This window comes from Coregonus clupeaformis, chromosome 35 (genome assembly GCF_020615455.1).
Source record: "Coregonus clupeaformis isolate EN_2021a chromosome 35, ASM2061545v1, whole genome shotgun sequence".
Taxonomy (NCBI): domain Eukaryota; kingdom Metazoa; phylum Chordata; class Actinopteri; order Salmoniformes; family Salmonidae; genus Coregonus; species Coregonus clupeaformis.
In genome coordinates, this window is record NC_059226.1 from 19096301 (window position 1) to 19112857 (window position 16557).

Consider the following 16557-nt stretch of genomic DNA (forward strand, 5'->3'; position numbering starts at 1 on the left):
TGCACTGCTTGACTGAGGGACCTTACAGATAATTATATGTGTGGGTTACAGAGTTGAGGTATTTATTTAAAAATCATGTTAAACACTATTATTGCACACAGAGTGAGTGTAGATTGAGTGCCGAGTGTAGTGTGACACAAAATCTCAATTTAATCCATTTTAAATTCAGGCTGTAACACAACAAAATGTGGAAAAAGTCAAGGGGTGTGAATACTTTCTGAAGGCACTGTATGTACTTCTGGCCTTTTGGGATTTGGGAACCAAAGCCATCTGTTGTCCAGGGGTGTTTGAAACCCTTGGCAGATGGCACTAGAAAAAATCTCTCAATGTTGTTAGCCTTGTAAGGTTTGTAATTTTGGTACCTAAAGTCCTATAAAAGTGCAGAATGATTGGGCCAGTTGACAGTAGGCCATCTTGGATGATATCATTGCAGAGTCACTATGGTGACACTTCTGTGACACTGGAGCGATGAGGTAATAAGGGTGGGCCCAGGTCACACACTATTGCTATCCCCTCTGTGTTTGCTCTGACCTCAGTGTAAAGATGCCTTGAAGGAGCAGGAAGGTCTCACACCACATAACCACATAGGGCTAATAGCTTGGGTTGATTTAGATGCTTACCACACACACCACTCAAGTCTTACCCCCCAGCCCCTCTTTCTCCAACTGGTGCTATTTGTGGCACATCTATTGTGGCTAACAAAAGGAACAAATGTCCCCTCCATCGGGCTGACGGTGAGCCGTTGTGCTGTCCCGATCACTCGCCGGCCACACAATGGCGCTGCGCGTCACTCGCCACAACAGAGCTTGATGACATACAGTGGCAGCTGAGGGTAGAAAAGAAAGCAACAAAGGGAAGGAGAAAATTAAAGAAGAGAATGTTAAAGTGACATCATTCACTCATTTGTAATCAGAGGAACAAAGAGCAGTCAGACCCAAAAGTAATGGGGTTTCATCAATGTGTATTTACCAGTAGAGGTTGATAGGAGGAGCTATAGGAGGATGGGCTCAATGTAATGGCTGGAATGGAATGAATGGAACGGGGTCAAACGTGGTTTCCATATGTTCGATCTGTTTGATGCCGTTCCATTAATTCCATTCCAGCCATTACAATGATCCTGTCCTCCTATAGCTCCTCCCACCAGCCTCCACTGGTATTTACTAATGTCAGAGTGGCTTTGAAGTCACTTCTTCATGGAGACAAACAGTATAAGCTATAGGAACTTAGAATTTGTGATGACAAAGGGTAGGGTAGCTAAACTGAGATTTAGATAAAGCTGTCAAGGTGAAACCCCGATAGGATTATTTACCACTATCTGAGGAGCTGACTGATACTGGGAAATATTGACCAGCCTGTTTAACACCAAATGACTCTTGACATGCAGACCATCAACTTTATCGTAAAACTGCTTTCATGCCCAATCATCTTGTTTTGGATGATAACAGTCACTGATCATTGTTGATGTGTACTGCATGTGTTAGCTGTTTGTTGCATTTTGATCAGTGAGGCTGAATAAGAAAGGGGTCAATCACCTATAGTGCAATCTTCTTCTTCTTTTACTGCTGCAGCTTTTCCAACTATGGAAAAGCCAGGGATGACACGGTTCCTGATGAACTGTGTGACTTTAGTCAATCATACAGGAAGAGGGGGGTCACCCAGGTGCCTGTTTTGAAGTAGTTATCAGACACATGTCGTTTCTAATCAGTGTGAAAAATGCACTTCCCATAACATTTAATTTTTCACATCCTTCGTAAACAACAGCTGTAGACGAACAGTGAAATGCTTACTTATGGGTCCTTTTCCAACAATGCAGAGTTAAAGATACAGATAGAAATTGTGAAACAAGGAATAAATACACAGTGAATAACAAATAACAATAACAAGTAAAAATCACATGGCTATATACAGGGAGGACCAGTACTGAGTCGATGTGCAGGGGTACGAGGTAATTGAAGTAGCTACAGTTGAAGTCGGAAGTTTACATATACCTTAGCCAAATACATTTAAACTCAGTTTTTCACAATTCCTGACATTTAATCCTAGTAAGAAATCCCTGTCTTAGGTCAGTTAGGATCACCACTTTATTTTAAGAATGTGAAATGTCAGAATAATAGTAGAGAGAGATTTATTTCAGCTTTTATTTATTTCATCACATTCCCAGTGGGTCAGAAGTTTACATACACTCAATTAGTATTTGGTAGTATTGCCTTTAAATTGTTTAACTTGGGTCAAATGTTTTGGGTAGCCTTCCACAAGCTTCCCACAATAAGTTGGGTGAACTTTGGCCCATTCCTCCTGACAGAGTTGGTGCAACTGAGTCAGGTTTGTAGGCCTCCTTGCTCGCCCACGCTTTTTCAGTTCTGCCCACACATTTTCTATAGGATTGAGGTCAGGGCTTTGGGATGGCCACTCCAATACCTTGACTTTGTTGTCCTTAAGCCATTTTGCCAAAACTTTGGAAGTACAGTGGGGGAAAAAAGTATTTAGTCAGCCACCAATTGTGCAAGTTCTCCCACTTAAAAAGATGAGAGAGGCCTGTAATTTTCATCATAGGTACACGTCAACTATGACAGACAAATTGAGAAAAAAAATCCAGAAAATCCCATTGTAGGATTTTTTATGAATTTATTTGCAAATTATGGTGGAAAATAAGTATTTGGTCACCTACAAACAAGCAAGATTTCTGGCTCTCACAGACCTGTAACTTCTTCTTTAAGAGGCTCCTCTGTCCTCCACTCGTTACCTGTATTAATGGCACCTGTTTGAACTTGTTATCAGTATAAAAGACACCTGTCAACAACCTCAAACAGTCACACTCCAAACTTCACAATGGCCAAGACCAAAGAGCTGTCAAAGGACACCAAAAACAAAATTGTAGACCTGCACCAGGCTGGGAAGACTGAATCTGCAATAGGTAAGCAGCTTGGTTTGAAGAAATCAACTGTGGGAGCAATTATTAGGAAATGGAAGACATACAAGACCACTGATAATCTCCCTCGATCTGGGGCTCCACGCAAGATCTCACCCCGTGGGGTCAAAATGATCACAAGAACGGTGAGCAAAAATCCCAGAACCACACGGGGGGACCTAGTGAATGACCTGCTGAGAGCTGGGACCAAAGTAACAAAGCCAACCATCAGTAACACACTACGCCGCCAGGGACTCAAATCCTGCAGTGCGAGACGTGTCCCCCTGCTTAAGCCAGTACATGTCCAGGCCCGTCTGAAGTGCATTTGGATGATCCAGAAGAGGATTGGGAGAATGTCATATGGTCAGATGAAACCAAAATATAACTTTCTGGTAAAAACTCAACTCGTCATGTTTGGAGGACAAAGAATGCTGAGTTGCATCCAAAGAACACTATACCTACTGTGAAGCATGGGGTTGGAAACATCATGCTTTGGGGCTGTTTTTCTGCAAAGGGACCAGGACGACTGATCCGTGTAAAGGAAAGAATGAATGGGGCCATGTATCGTGAGATTTTGAGTGAAACCCTCCTTCCATCAGCAAGGGCATTGAAGATGAAACGTGGCTGGGTCTTTCAGCATGACAATGATCCCAAACACACCGCCCGGGCAACGAAGGAGTGGCTTCGTAAGAAGCATTTCAAGGTCCTGGAGTGGCCTAGCCAGTCTCCAGATCTCAACCCCATAGAAAATCTTTAGAGGGAGTTGAAAGTCTGTGTTGCCCAGCGACAGCCCCAAAACATCACTGCTCTAGAGGAGATCTGCATGGAGGAATGGGCCAAAATACCAGCAACAGTGTGTGAAAACCTTGTGAAGACTTACAGAAAATGTTTGACCTGTGTCATTGCCAACAAAGGGTATATAACAAAGTATTGACAAACTTTTGTTATTGACCAAATACTTATTTTCCACCATCATATGCCAATAAATTCATTAAAAATCCTACAATGTGATTTTCTGGATTTTTTTCTCTCATTTTGTCTGTCATAGTTGACGGTAACGTATGATGAAAATTACAGGCCTCTCTCATCTTTTTTAAGTGGGAGAACTTGCACAATTGGTGGCTGACTAAATACTTTTTTTCCCCACTGTATGCTTGGGGTCATTGTCCATTTGGAAGATCCATCTGACTGATGTCTTGAGATGTTGCTTCAATATATCCACCTAATTTTCCTTCCTCATGATGCCATCTATTTTGTGAAGTGCACCAGTCCCTCCTGAAGCAAAGCACCCCCACAGCATGATTCTCTCACATCCGTGCTTCACGGTTGAGATGGTGTTCTTCGGCTTGCAAGCAACCCCCTTTTTCCTCCAAACATAACGATGGTCATTATGGCCAAACCGTTATATTTTTGTTTTATCAGACCAGAGGACATTTCTCCAAAAAGTACGATCTTTGTCCCCATGTGCAGTTGCAAACCGTAGTCTGGCTTTTTTATGGTGGTTTTGGAGCAGTGGCTTCTTCCTTGCTGAGCGGCCTTTCAGGTTATGTCGATATAGGACTTGTTTTACTGTGGATATAGATACTTTTGTACCTGTTTCCTCCAGCATCTTCACAAGGCCCTTTGCTGTTGTTCTGGGATTGATTTGCACTTTTCGCACCAAAGTACGTTCATCTCTAGGAGACAGAACACGTCTCCTTCCTGAGCGTTATGACGGCTGCGTGGTCCCATGGTGTTTACACTTGCGTACTATTGTTTGTACAGATGAACGTGGTATCTTCAGGCGTTTGGAAATTGCTCCCAAGGATGAACCAGACTTGTGGAGGTCTTCAATTTTTTTCTGAGGTCTTGGCTGATTTCTTTTGATTTTCCCATGATGTCAAGCAAAGAGGCACTGAGTTTGAAGGTAGGCCTTGAAATACATCCACAGGTACACCTCCAATTGACTCAAATGATGTCAATTAGCCTATCAGAAGCTTCTAAAGCCATGACAATTTTCCAAGCTGTTTAAAGGCACAGTCAACTTAGTGTATGTAAACTTCTGACCCACTGGAATTGTGATACAGTGAATTATAAGTGAAATAATCTGTCTGTAAACAATTGTTGGAAAAATTACTTGTGTCATACACAAAGTAGATGTCTGTCAGGCGTCAGTGTGTAGCGGTAGGACGGAGTCAGGCGCAGGACACAGAGCTAGTAGACAACGTACTTTACTCGTGAATATAAATGAACATAATCTCCACGCAGGGAGGAACAATCCCGCTCACCAGTCGATGACACCAAACATAGAACAAACAAACACGCACACAACACAGTGGGAGCCAGTGGGTTAAATAGGGAACAAATCATGGACATAATGGGAACCAGGTGTGTACAATAAAGACAAAACAAGTAGAACACAGAAACTTAGATCGGTGGCAGCTAGTACTCCGGTGACGACGAACGCCGAAGCCTGCCCGAGCAAGGAGGAGGGGCAGCCTAGGCTGAATCCGTGACAATGTCCTAACAGACTTGCCAAAACTATAGTTTGTTAGCAAGAAATTTGTGGAGTGGTTGAAAAACTAGTTTTAATGACTCCAACCTAATTGTATGTAAACTTCCGACTTTGACTGTATGTACATATAGTAAGGGTAAAGTGACTAGGCAACAGGATAGATAATAGACAGTAACAGCAGCGTATGTGGTGAGTGTGAAAGTATGTGTGAGTAAGTGTGTGTTTGTGTTTGTGTGTGTGTGTGTGTGAATGTGAGTGGCGTCAGTATGCATGTGTGCACGTGTTATGTGTGTGTGGGCGTATGTAGTGTGTGTGTGTGTGTCTATGTGTGTGTTGGGGTGTTAGTATAAGTATGTGTGAGTGTGTGGACAGTGTCCAGTGTGTGTGCATAGAATCAGTGCAAGAGAGTTAGTGCAAAAATGGTTAAATGCAGGTAATCCGGGTAGCCATTTGATTGGCTATTTAGCAGTCTTGTTTAGCAGGCTTATGGCTTGTGGGTAGAAGCTGTTCAGGGTCCTGTTGGTACCGCTTGCTGTGTGGTAACAGAGAGAACAGTCTATGGCTTGGGTGGCTGGAGTCTTTGCTAATTTTTTGGGCCCTGACACCGCCTGTTGTATAGTTCTTGGATGGCAGGGAGCTCACCCCCCTCTGTAGCACCTTGCGGTCGGGTGCCTTGTAGTTGCCATACCAAACGGTGATGCAGCCAGTCAAGATGCTCTCAGTGGTGCAGCTGTATAACTTTTTGAGGATCTAAGGGCCCATGCCAAATATTTTCAGTCTTCTGAGGGGGATGAGGCGCTGTCGTGCTCCTTTGCCTTGTTGACGTTGAGGGAGAGGTTGTTATCAGGCACCACGCTGCCAGGTCTCTGATCTCCTCCCTATAGGCTGCCTCATTGTTGTCGGTGATCAGTCCTTCCACCATTGTATCATCAGCAAACTTGATGATGATATTGGAGTCGTGAGCGTCCACGCAGTCGTGGGTGAACAGGGAGTAGAGGAGGAGACTAAGCACACAACTCTGAGGCCCCCCCTTGTTGATGGTCAGAATCGTGGATGTGTTGTTGCTTACCCTCACCGCCTCGAGATGGCCCGTCAAGAAGTCCAGGATCCAGTTGCAGAGGGAGGTTTTCAATCCCAAGGTCCTGAGCTTGGTGATGAGCTTGGAGGGGTCTATGGTGTTGAATGCTGAGCTGTAGTCAATGAATAGCATTCTTACATAGGTATTATTTTTGTCCAGGTGGCAATGTGAAGTGCAAGAGAGATTGCATCATCTGTGGATCTATTGGGGCAGTATGTGAATTTGAGTGGGTCCAGGGTGTCTGGGAGATGGTGTTGATGTGAGCCATGATCAACCAACCTTACAAAGCATTTCATGGCTGCAGATGTGAGCGCTACAGGGCAATAGTAATTTAGGCAGGTTACCTTGGCGTTATTGGGCATGGGGACTACGGTGGTCTGCTTAAAACAAGTTAGTATTACAGACTGGGTCAGGGATAGTTTGAAAAAGACCAGGGATTGGAACCGGTTCAGGGAACAGAACAGAAAATCAGAAAATAACTAAATTTTTCAAGGAACCGAAATGGAACCGGGAACAAAAGTGATCCATACTATTCCGGAACAGAACATTTATTTTAAATGCATGGAAACCGGTTAATAATGTTATTTTACATTCCAGGCATTTTTTTCTAGTCCCACAAAATGTAACAAAGCGCCTATGTCACTCTGTCACTTATTCCAACTTCTGCCTGCAAGCTGGAAATCTTTTCCAGTGTGTGTGCAGGCTACCTGCCCCTCTCCCCTCCGAAGCATAGGCTACTGTACTGACGTTAGAAGCGTGAGAAGATAGGGAGAGTGATTTTGAAATAGCTATATAAGACTCGATTAACTTTTTTTATGCTACTTAAGGAAACTATAGGCCTAGTTATCACGTTTTACGTTGGATTTATTAACTACGAAAACGTAAGATGTGTTTTTAATTCTGGTGCCGCACTGCACACACAAGCTTGTTAGCTTGCTAGCTCAAGCTTGTTAGCTAGCTAGCTCAAACGGCATTCAAAGTTCCTTCATAGAAGCCGCTCCTCCTAGGTATAATTCTGTGGACCTAATTCATATAATGCATGTCATAAAAAGATGCCTAGCGCGTCAAGCCTGCTCCTCAACCCTCTCTTGCTCTCTCCCCACCCATAACATTTCAGTCACATCCTGCGCCATAGGCTACACTTGTCTGTCCATCATGCATGTAAACAACTAGATTGCCTGTTCTCTCCGCACTGATTGGTGAAGTAATTTAATGAGCTAAATGTAAAAGAAAACTGATTTCACTGGTTAAAAAAAGAAATGATATAAACCGGTACGTTTTCTTGGGTTTTAACTGGTTCAGAACTTTATTCTGAACACATTTTGGTGTGTCTGTTCAGAAAGGAACGATTGGAAAATAATTTTGGTTCCAAACCCTGGTGAAGACACTTGACAGATGGTCAGAGTATGCTCTGAGGACGCATCCTGGTATTACGCCTGGCCCCGTGCCCTTGTGAATGTTAACCTGTCACACCCTGATCTGTTTCCCCTGTCTTGTACTCGTCTCCACCCCCCACCAGGTGTCTCCCATTTGTCCCCATTATCCCCTGTGTATTTATACCGGTGTTTTCTGTTTGTCTGTTGCCAGTTCGTCCTACTCAGAATGTTCCCGTGTTTCCTGTGCTTTAGTTTTTGTTTTTCCTAGTCTTCCCAGTTCTGACCTTTCTGCCTGTCCTGACCCTGATCCTGCCTGCCATTCTGTACCTGCACGATTCTGATTTGGATTACGACTCTTTGCCTGCCTTGACCTACCGATTGCCTGCCGTCCTGTACCTGCCTGACTCTGATTTGGATTACGACTCTTTGCCTGCCTTGACTTACCTTTTGCCTGCCCCTTGTACTATAAGAAACTCTGAGACTCATACTGTCCGCCTCCTGTGTTTGCATCTGTGTCTTAGCCTGAGTCCTGATAGTACGAACGGGCCATGACTGACCCAGCAGACTCGGACCAGCTCACAACCTTATGGAAGGATTCCAGACCTTGGCGGACCGCCACGACCGTGCTTTCCATACATTGCTGGAGCAAGTCCACGGATTGTCTATTAGGCAGCCAGCCACTACCGTAATTCCACTGACTCTCAGCAACCCTGCCACCAGCAGCGCTTCTTCCCAGCCTACCCCGGTGTCCCGAGAACCTCGCTTACCTCCTCCGGAGCGCTACGCTGGAGATTTTGGAACCTGCCAGGCTTTTCTCTCCTAGTGCTCCCTCATCTTCGAGTTGCAGCCTTCTTCGTTCCCCTCGGATCGCTCGAAAATAGCGTACCTCATAACACTGATGTCCGGGAGGGCACTCGTGTATGACACAAGTAATTTTTCCACTGGTGTGGGAGCAACAGTTCGTGGCGGAGGTACGAAAAGTGTTAGATTCTCAGTTTTCTGGGAGAGAGGCTGCTCATAAGCTTCTCCAACTACGTCAAGACTCCCGTAGTGTGGCAGACTGTGCAGTGAAATTTTCGCATGTTGGCGGCTGAGAGTGCCTGGAACCCGGAAGCGCTGTTCAACACGTTTCTTCACGGATTATCGGGGGTGATTAAAGACGAGCTCGCAGCCCGGGAGCTGCCCATGGACCTCGACTCCCTCATAGCCTTGACCATCCGGATCGATGGGCGGCTACGGGAGCGTAGGAGGGAGAGGGAGTCTGTTCCCTGTCGCCCTCGCTCGTCCTCGATTTCCACCTCGCCTCCGATGAATCCTGGAAATCCCCGAAGTCTACACTTCCGCGTGAATCCGATGTCACCCGAGTTCTCTCAGAAATCACAGAGGTTTGCCGACTCGCCTCCTCCGGAGCCTATGCAACTTGGCAGAGCTAGATTGTCTCCTGCCGAATGATTACACAGACTGAACACCAAGAGCTGTCTGTATTGTGGGACTACAGGTCATTAACTTCTACCTGTCCAGTAAAAAGACCCGGCTCATCAGGAGGTATGAGTACGCTGGTGGGCATTATGGAGAATGTCCAGTCTCCCCTTACTCGTACCCTCTCCATGCCATCCTGCTGTGGGGTGACCAGTCCAAATCTCTACGGGTACTCATTGACTTTGGGGCCGACGAGAGTTTTATGGACGCTACCCTGGTGTCAGAGTTGGGAATCCCCACTCAAACCCTCTCCATTCCCATCGACGTCAGAGTGCTGGATGGGCGTTCTATTGGCAGAGTCACCCACAACACGGTTCCTATCAACCTACGATTGTCAGGCAACCACAGCGAGTCGATCCAGTTTCTACTTATCGAATCCCCTCAGGTACTCGTTGTGTTGGAGTTTTCATGGCTCCAGAGACACAATCCCCTTGTGGACTGGATTGTGGGTTTGATCAAGGGTTTGAGCCCGTTCTGCCATGCTCATTGCCTGAAGTCGGTGCAGCCTGCCCCTGGACGTCTTCCTGCGGGCTTGGGAAAAGCCTCGGACCTCTCTGCCGTTCCCGCGGAATACCAGGACCACCGGGAGGTTTTCAGCAAGGCCTGTGCCACCTCGCTTCCTCCGCATCGGCCCTATGACTGCGCCATCGACCTTCTCCCAGGCACTACACCGCCTCTGGGGTGGCTTTATTCCCTGTCGGGTCCGGAGACGAAGGCGATGGAAACGTACATTGAGGACTCCCTGGCTGCAGGGTGTATCCATCCTTATGCCTCCCCCGCCGTGCAGGGTCTTTCTTTGTGCAGAAGAAGGACAAAACCCTGTGCCTGTGTATCGACTACCGGGGCCTGAATGACATCACGGTTAAAAAATGTTACCCGCTTCCACTCATCACCTCAGCTTTCGAGCCTCTCCAGGGGGCTATCATCTTCTCCAAGTTGGACCTCCGGAACGCCTACCATCTGGTACGGATACAGGAAGGGGACGAATTGAAGACCGCCTTTAACATGGCTAGCGGACACTACGAATACCTGGTGATGTCATTCGGACTGACCAACGCTCCTGCCGTGTTCCAGGCCCTGGTTAATGATGTTCTCCATGACATGTTGAACCTGTTCGTGGTCGTCTACCTCTGTGACATTCTCGTTTTTTCCCACTCAGCTCAAGAACATGTCCTCCATGTCCGACAAGTCCTCCAGCATCTTCTGGAGAACCAGCTGTTCGTCAAAGCAGAGAAATGCGAATTCCATCGCTCCACCATCTCCTTCCTTGGATACATCATCACTGCAGGCAACATACAGATGGATCCTGGAAAGATGAGAGCGGTGGTGGATTGGCCTCAACCCACCTCCAGAGTGCAGCTGCAATGCTTCTTGGGGTTCACCAAATTTCTACCGCCGGTTCATCTGGGGTTACAGCACCCTGGCTTCCCCCCTTTCAGTACTCACCTCTCCCAAGGTCCCGTTCATGTGGTTTCCAGTTGCAGACCGGGCGTTCTTGGACCTCAAGCACTGATTCACAACCACCCCCATCCTAATCCATCCAGATCCGTCCCGGCAGTTCGTGGTGGAGTTCGATGCCTCGGACATCGGAGTGGGGTCTGCCCTATCCCAGCGTTCGGCCCAAGACCAAAACCTGCATCCCTGCGTTTTCCTCTCCCATCGTCTCAACACCACTGAAAGGAATTACAACGTGGGTAACCGAGTACAAGTCGCGGTGAAGATGGCGTTGGAGGAGTGGAGGCACTGGTTAGAGGGTTCGGAACACCCTTTCATAGTGTGGACGGATCACAAGAACCTGGAATATCTCCGCACCGCCAAGCGCCTCAGCTCCAGGCAAGATCGATGGGCCTCGCTTTTCACTCGTTTCAACTTCACCATCTCCTACCGCCCGGGGTCCAAGAATGTGAAGCCGGATGCGCTTTCACGCCTCTATAGCCCCGCTGCTACACCATCAGATCCCGAGACCATCCTCCCTACCTCTTGTCTTGTGGCTGCACTCATCTGGGGTATAGAGAACCAGGTCCGTGAGGCGCAGCGTTCCCAGCCAGACCCCAGGGATGTTTGTCCCGGACTCTGCCCGTTCCCGGGTTCTTGAATGGGCTCATTCCTCCCGACTGGCCTGCCATCCTGGCTCCCGTCGGACCCTGGCCTTTGTACGACGACATTTTTGGTGGCCCAACTTGGTTCCTGACGTCTCTATGTTCGGCGCCGCCTGCACCGTGTGTGCTCAGAACAAAACTCTGCGGCAAGCTCCGGCTGGACTCCTTCAACCTCTTCCCATTCCTCACCGTCCCTGGTCCTATAAATCCCTGGACTTTGTCACGGGTCTCCCTCCATCAAATGGCAACACCACTATTTTTTTCCTCCATCCGGTCTAGTTTTCCTCCATTTTCGCTCGGCTGCCCGGAGCCCTTTTCTGTGTGCTTGCAATGAGTCGTCAAGCCATGGAGCTGGAGGGGAGGACCGAGCCAGCCGGGAGGATAGGGGACATAGAAAGTCAAAAGATGCAGAAAGGGAGGAGAGGAGGGTTGAGGAGGCAGAATCAGGAGATCGGAGGGAGAAGGATTTAGCAGAGGGAAGAGATGATAGGATGGAAGAGGAGAGAGTAGCTGGAGAGAGAGAGTGAAGGTTGCGACATCACATTACCATCTGAGTAGGGGCAGAGTGAGTAGTGTTGGAGGAGAGCGAGAGAGAAAAGGATACAAAGTAGTGGTCGGAAACTTGGAGGGGAGTTGCAGTGAGATTAGTAGAGGAACAGCATCTAGTAAAGATGAGGTCAAGCGTATTGCCTGCCTTGTGAGTGGGGGGGGACGGTGAGGAGGGTGAGGTCAAAAGAGGAAAGGAGTGGAAAGAAAGAGGCAGAGAGAAATGAGTCAAAGGCATACGTAGGGAGGTTAAAGTCACCCAGAACTGTGAGGGGTGAGCCATCCTCAGGAAAGGAACTTTACAAGGCGTCAAGCTCATTGATGAACTCTCCAAGGGAACCTGGAGTGCGATAAATTACAAGGATGTTAAGCTTGAATGGGCTAGTGACTGTGACAGCATGGAATTCAAATGAGGAGATAGACGGATGGGTCGGGGAAAAAGAGAGAATGTCCACTTGGGAGAGATGAGGATCCCTGTGCCACCGCCGCGCTGACCAGATGCTCTCGGGGTATGCGAGAACACATGGTCAGACGAGGAAAGAGCAGTAGGAGTAGCAGTGTTTTCTGTGGTAATCCATGTTTCCGTCAGCGCCAAGAAGTCGAGGGACTGGAGGGTAGCATAGGCTGAGATGAACTCTGCCTTGTTGGCCGCAGAATGGCAGTTCCAGAGGCTGCCGGAGACCTGGAACTCCACGTGGGTCATGCGCGCAGGGACCACCAGATTAGAGTGGCAGCAGCCACGCGGTGTGAAGCATTTGTATGGCCTGTGCAGAGAGGACAGAACAGGGATAGACAGACACATAGTTGACAGGCTACAGAAAAGGCTACAATAATGCAAAGGAGATCGGAATGAAATAAACTAAACATCTGGGAAAGCGAGAGAGCGTGGCCTCCCACACTTACGTTTCACTGAAACACTCAAATATAACTCTCCCAACTTCCACTTTAGAAATTATAATTGTTGTAAACTACAGCGGTTCAATGTTTTCTAGGAATAGACTCTAACTTAGTTTATTCAGCAAGCTAACTTGGTACATTATTCTTCCGTGAAAACCGCCCAGGGCACCGAATCCTATGACGCCATAACTAACTAACATGCTAGCTTCCAATAACACGATTTAGCACCAATACTCGGTTACAACAAACTACCAATAGTGTGTTAACACGCTAAACAGATAATTTGTGTCCGTGTCTAACGTTGTGTAAAGTTTTGGGTTAGTTTTGTCTGTTTGAGTGAGTACGTTGTCAACTTATTCAGCAAATTAGTTAGCTAGCTAGAATAGTTAGCATATTAGCTAGCCATTGCTCTCTGTCAACGTCTTCCCAGTTCAGACCTTTCTGCCTGTCTTGACCCTGATCCTGCCTGCCGTTCTGTACCTGCCTGACTCTGATTTGGATTACGACTCTTTGCCTGCCTTGACTTACCTTTTGCCTGCCCCTTGTACTATAATAAACTCTGAGACTCGTACTATCCGCCTCCTGTGTCTGCATCTGTGTCTTAGCATGAGTCCTGATACAACCTGTTTAAACGTCTTACTCACATTGGCTACAGAGAGCGAGATCACACAGTAGTCTGGAACAGCTGATGCTGTCATTCATGGTTCAGTGTTGTTTGTCTGGAAGCGAGTATTGAAGTAATTTAGCTCGTCGGGTAGGCTCGCATCGCTGGGCAGCTTGCGACTGGGTTTCCCTTTGTAATCCGTGATAGTTTGCAAGCCCTGCCATATCCGTCGAGCATCAGAGCCGGCGTAGTAGCATTTGATTTTAGTCCTATATTGCCGCTTTGCCTGTTTGATGGCTCGTCTGAGGTCGTAGCGGGATTTCTTACAAGCGTCCAGATTAGTGTCCGACTCCTTGAAAGTGGCAACTCTAGCCTTTAGCTCAGTGTGGATATTGCCTGTAATCCATGACTTCTGGTTGGGGTATGTACGTACAGCCACTGTGGGGACGACGTTGTCAATGCACTTATTAATGAAGACGGTGACTGATGTGGTAAACTCCTCAATGTTATCGGATGAATCCCGGAACATATTCCAGTCTGTGCTAGCGAAACAGTCCTGTAGCTTAGCATCCACTTACATATTGAGCGTGTCACTGGCACTTTTTGCTTGTAAGCAGGAAGCAGGAGGATAGAGTTATGGTCTGATTTGCCAAAGGGAGGGTGAGGGAGAGCCTTGTATGCATTTCTGTGTGTTCCCATTTCGATTCTAATGCTAGGTGAGAGCTGACACATTCACAATGCAATATGATGGAGGTGACATATTTACACCTTTCCAGTTGACCTGGTTTAGTTTCTGTTAGTGTGATTTATATTTTGTATCACTTTATTTGTTTCAAAACACCAGCTGATGATGTAATGTTTTCATCAGAGTTTCTAAGGAAAAACTCAGGTTTGACATGCATTCCAACTCCCTCTTCCTCACATACTTACAAATACACATACAGTGGGGAAAAAAAGTATTTAGTCAGCCACCAATTGTGCATGTTCTCCCACTTAAAAAGATGAGAGAGGCCTGTAATTTTCATCATAGGTACAAGTCAACTATGACAGACAAATTGAGAAAAAAAAATCCAGAAAACCCATTGTAGGATTTTTAATGAATCTATTTGCAAATTATGGTGGAAAATAAGTATTTGGTCACCTACAAACAAGCAAGATTTCTGGCTCTCACAGACCTGTAACTTCTTCTTTAAGAGGCTCCTCTGTCCTCCACTCGTTACCTGTATTAATGGCACCTGTTTGAACTTGTTATCAGTATAAAAGACACCTGTCCACAACCTCAAACAGTCACACTCCAAACTCTACTATGGCCAAGACCAAAGAGCTGTCAAAGGACACCAGAAACAAAATTGTAGACCTGCACCAGGCTGGGAAGACTGAATCTGCAATAGGTAAGCAGCTTGGTTTGAAGAAATCAACTGTGGGAGCAATTATTAGGAAATGGAAGACATACAAGACCACTGATAATCTCCCTCGATCTGGGGCTCCACGCAAGATCTCACCCCGTGGGGTCAAAATGATCACAAGAACGGTGAGCAAAAATCCCAGAACCACACGGGGGGACCTAGTGAATGACCTGCAGAGAGCTGGGACCAAAGTAACAAAGCCTACCATCAGTAACACACTACGCCACCAGGGACTCAAATCCTGCAGTGCCAGACGTGTCCCCCTGCTTAAGCCAGTACATGTCCAGGCCCGTCTGAAGTTTGCTAGAGTGCATTTGGATGATCCAGAAGAGGATTGGGAGAATGTCATATGGTCAGATGAAACCAAAATAGAACTTTTTGGTAAAAACTCAACTCGTCGTGTTTGGAGGACAAAGAATGCTGAGTTGCATCCAAAGAACACCATACCTACTGTGAAGCATGGGGGTGGAAACATCATGCTTTGGGGCTGTTTTTCTGCAAAGGGACCAGGACGACTGATCCGTGTAAAGGAAAGAATGAATGGGGCCATGTATCGTGAGATTTTGAGTGAAAACCTCCTTCCATCAGCAAGGGCATTGAAGATGAAACATGGCTGGGTCTTTCAGCATGACAATGATCCCAAACACACCGCCCGGGCAACGAAGGAGTGGCTTCGTAAGAAGCATTTTAAGGTCCTGGAGTGGCCTAGCCAGTCTCCAGATCTCAACCCCATAGAAAATCTTTGGAGGGGAGTTGAAAGTCTGTGTTGCCCAGCGACAGCCCCAAAACATCACTGCTCTAGAGGAGATCTGCATGGAGGAATGGGCCAAAATACCAGCAACAGTGTGTGAAAACCTTGTAAAGACTTACAGAAAACGTTTGACCTGTGTCATTGCCAACAAAGGGTATATAATAAAGTATTGAGAAACTTTTGTTATTGACCAAATACTTATTTTCCACCATAATTTGCAAAAAAATTCATTAAAAATCCTACAATGTGATTTTCTGGATTTTTTTTCTCATTTTGTCTGTCATAGTTGACGTGTACCTATGATGAAAATTACAGGCCTCTCTCATCTTTTTAAGTGGGAGAACTTGCACAATTGGTGGCTGACTAAATACTTTTTTCCCCTACTGTAGGTACTTTATATTATTTATGCACTGAGCTTACACATAGTCACCAACTTGTTTTTGATTGTTCCCCTGTTTTGCTTCAAGGTAAAATATGATTATTTAATTACTTTTTTCATTAACTGCTAAAAGTACTCTCGTTTCTCCAGTCTAGTTAACTTTTCCATGGTGACCAAACGGGGGAACTCCTTCTGCTATCAAGGTAGACTACTGTTTGTGCTGAATTAGTGCAAACCCCACACCCCCCTGTCTAAATGGGGTGAAACTATTTATTTTCCTCCAGCAGACCCAAATAGCCCTCATCTATCAAGCCTCTCCCCCAGGCGTATATACACTCCTAATTGCTTGCATCTCTCAGAGTTGAATCCCAGCCAAAGCTAACACCCCCTGTTTGCCAGCCTGGGAGCCGCATCCATAAGCGTGAATAATGTTAGTCATTTCTCCACGCCTTCACTAGTATATCAACAGGAGAGACAGGCTGACTCGATGGATCGTGACTGTTAATCAAACTAGAACGGCTGGTCCCAGTTCAGCTCTCC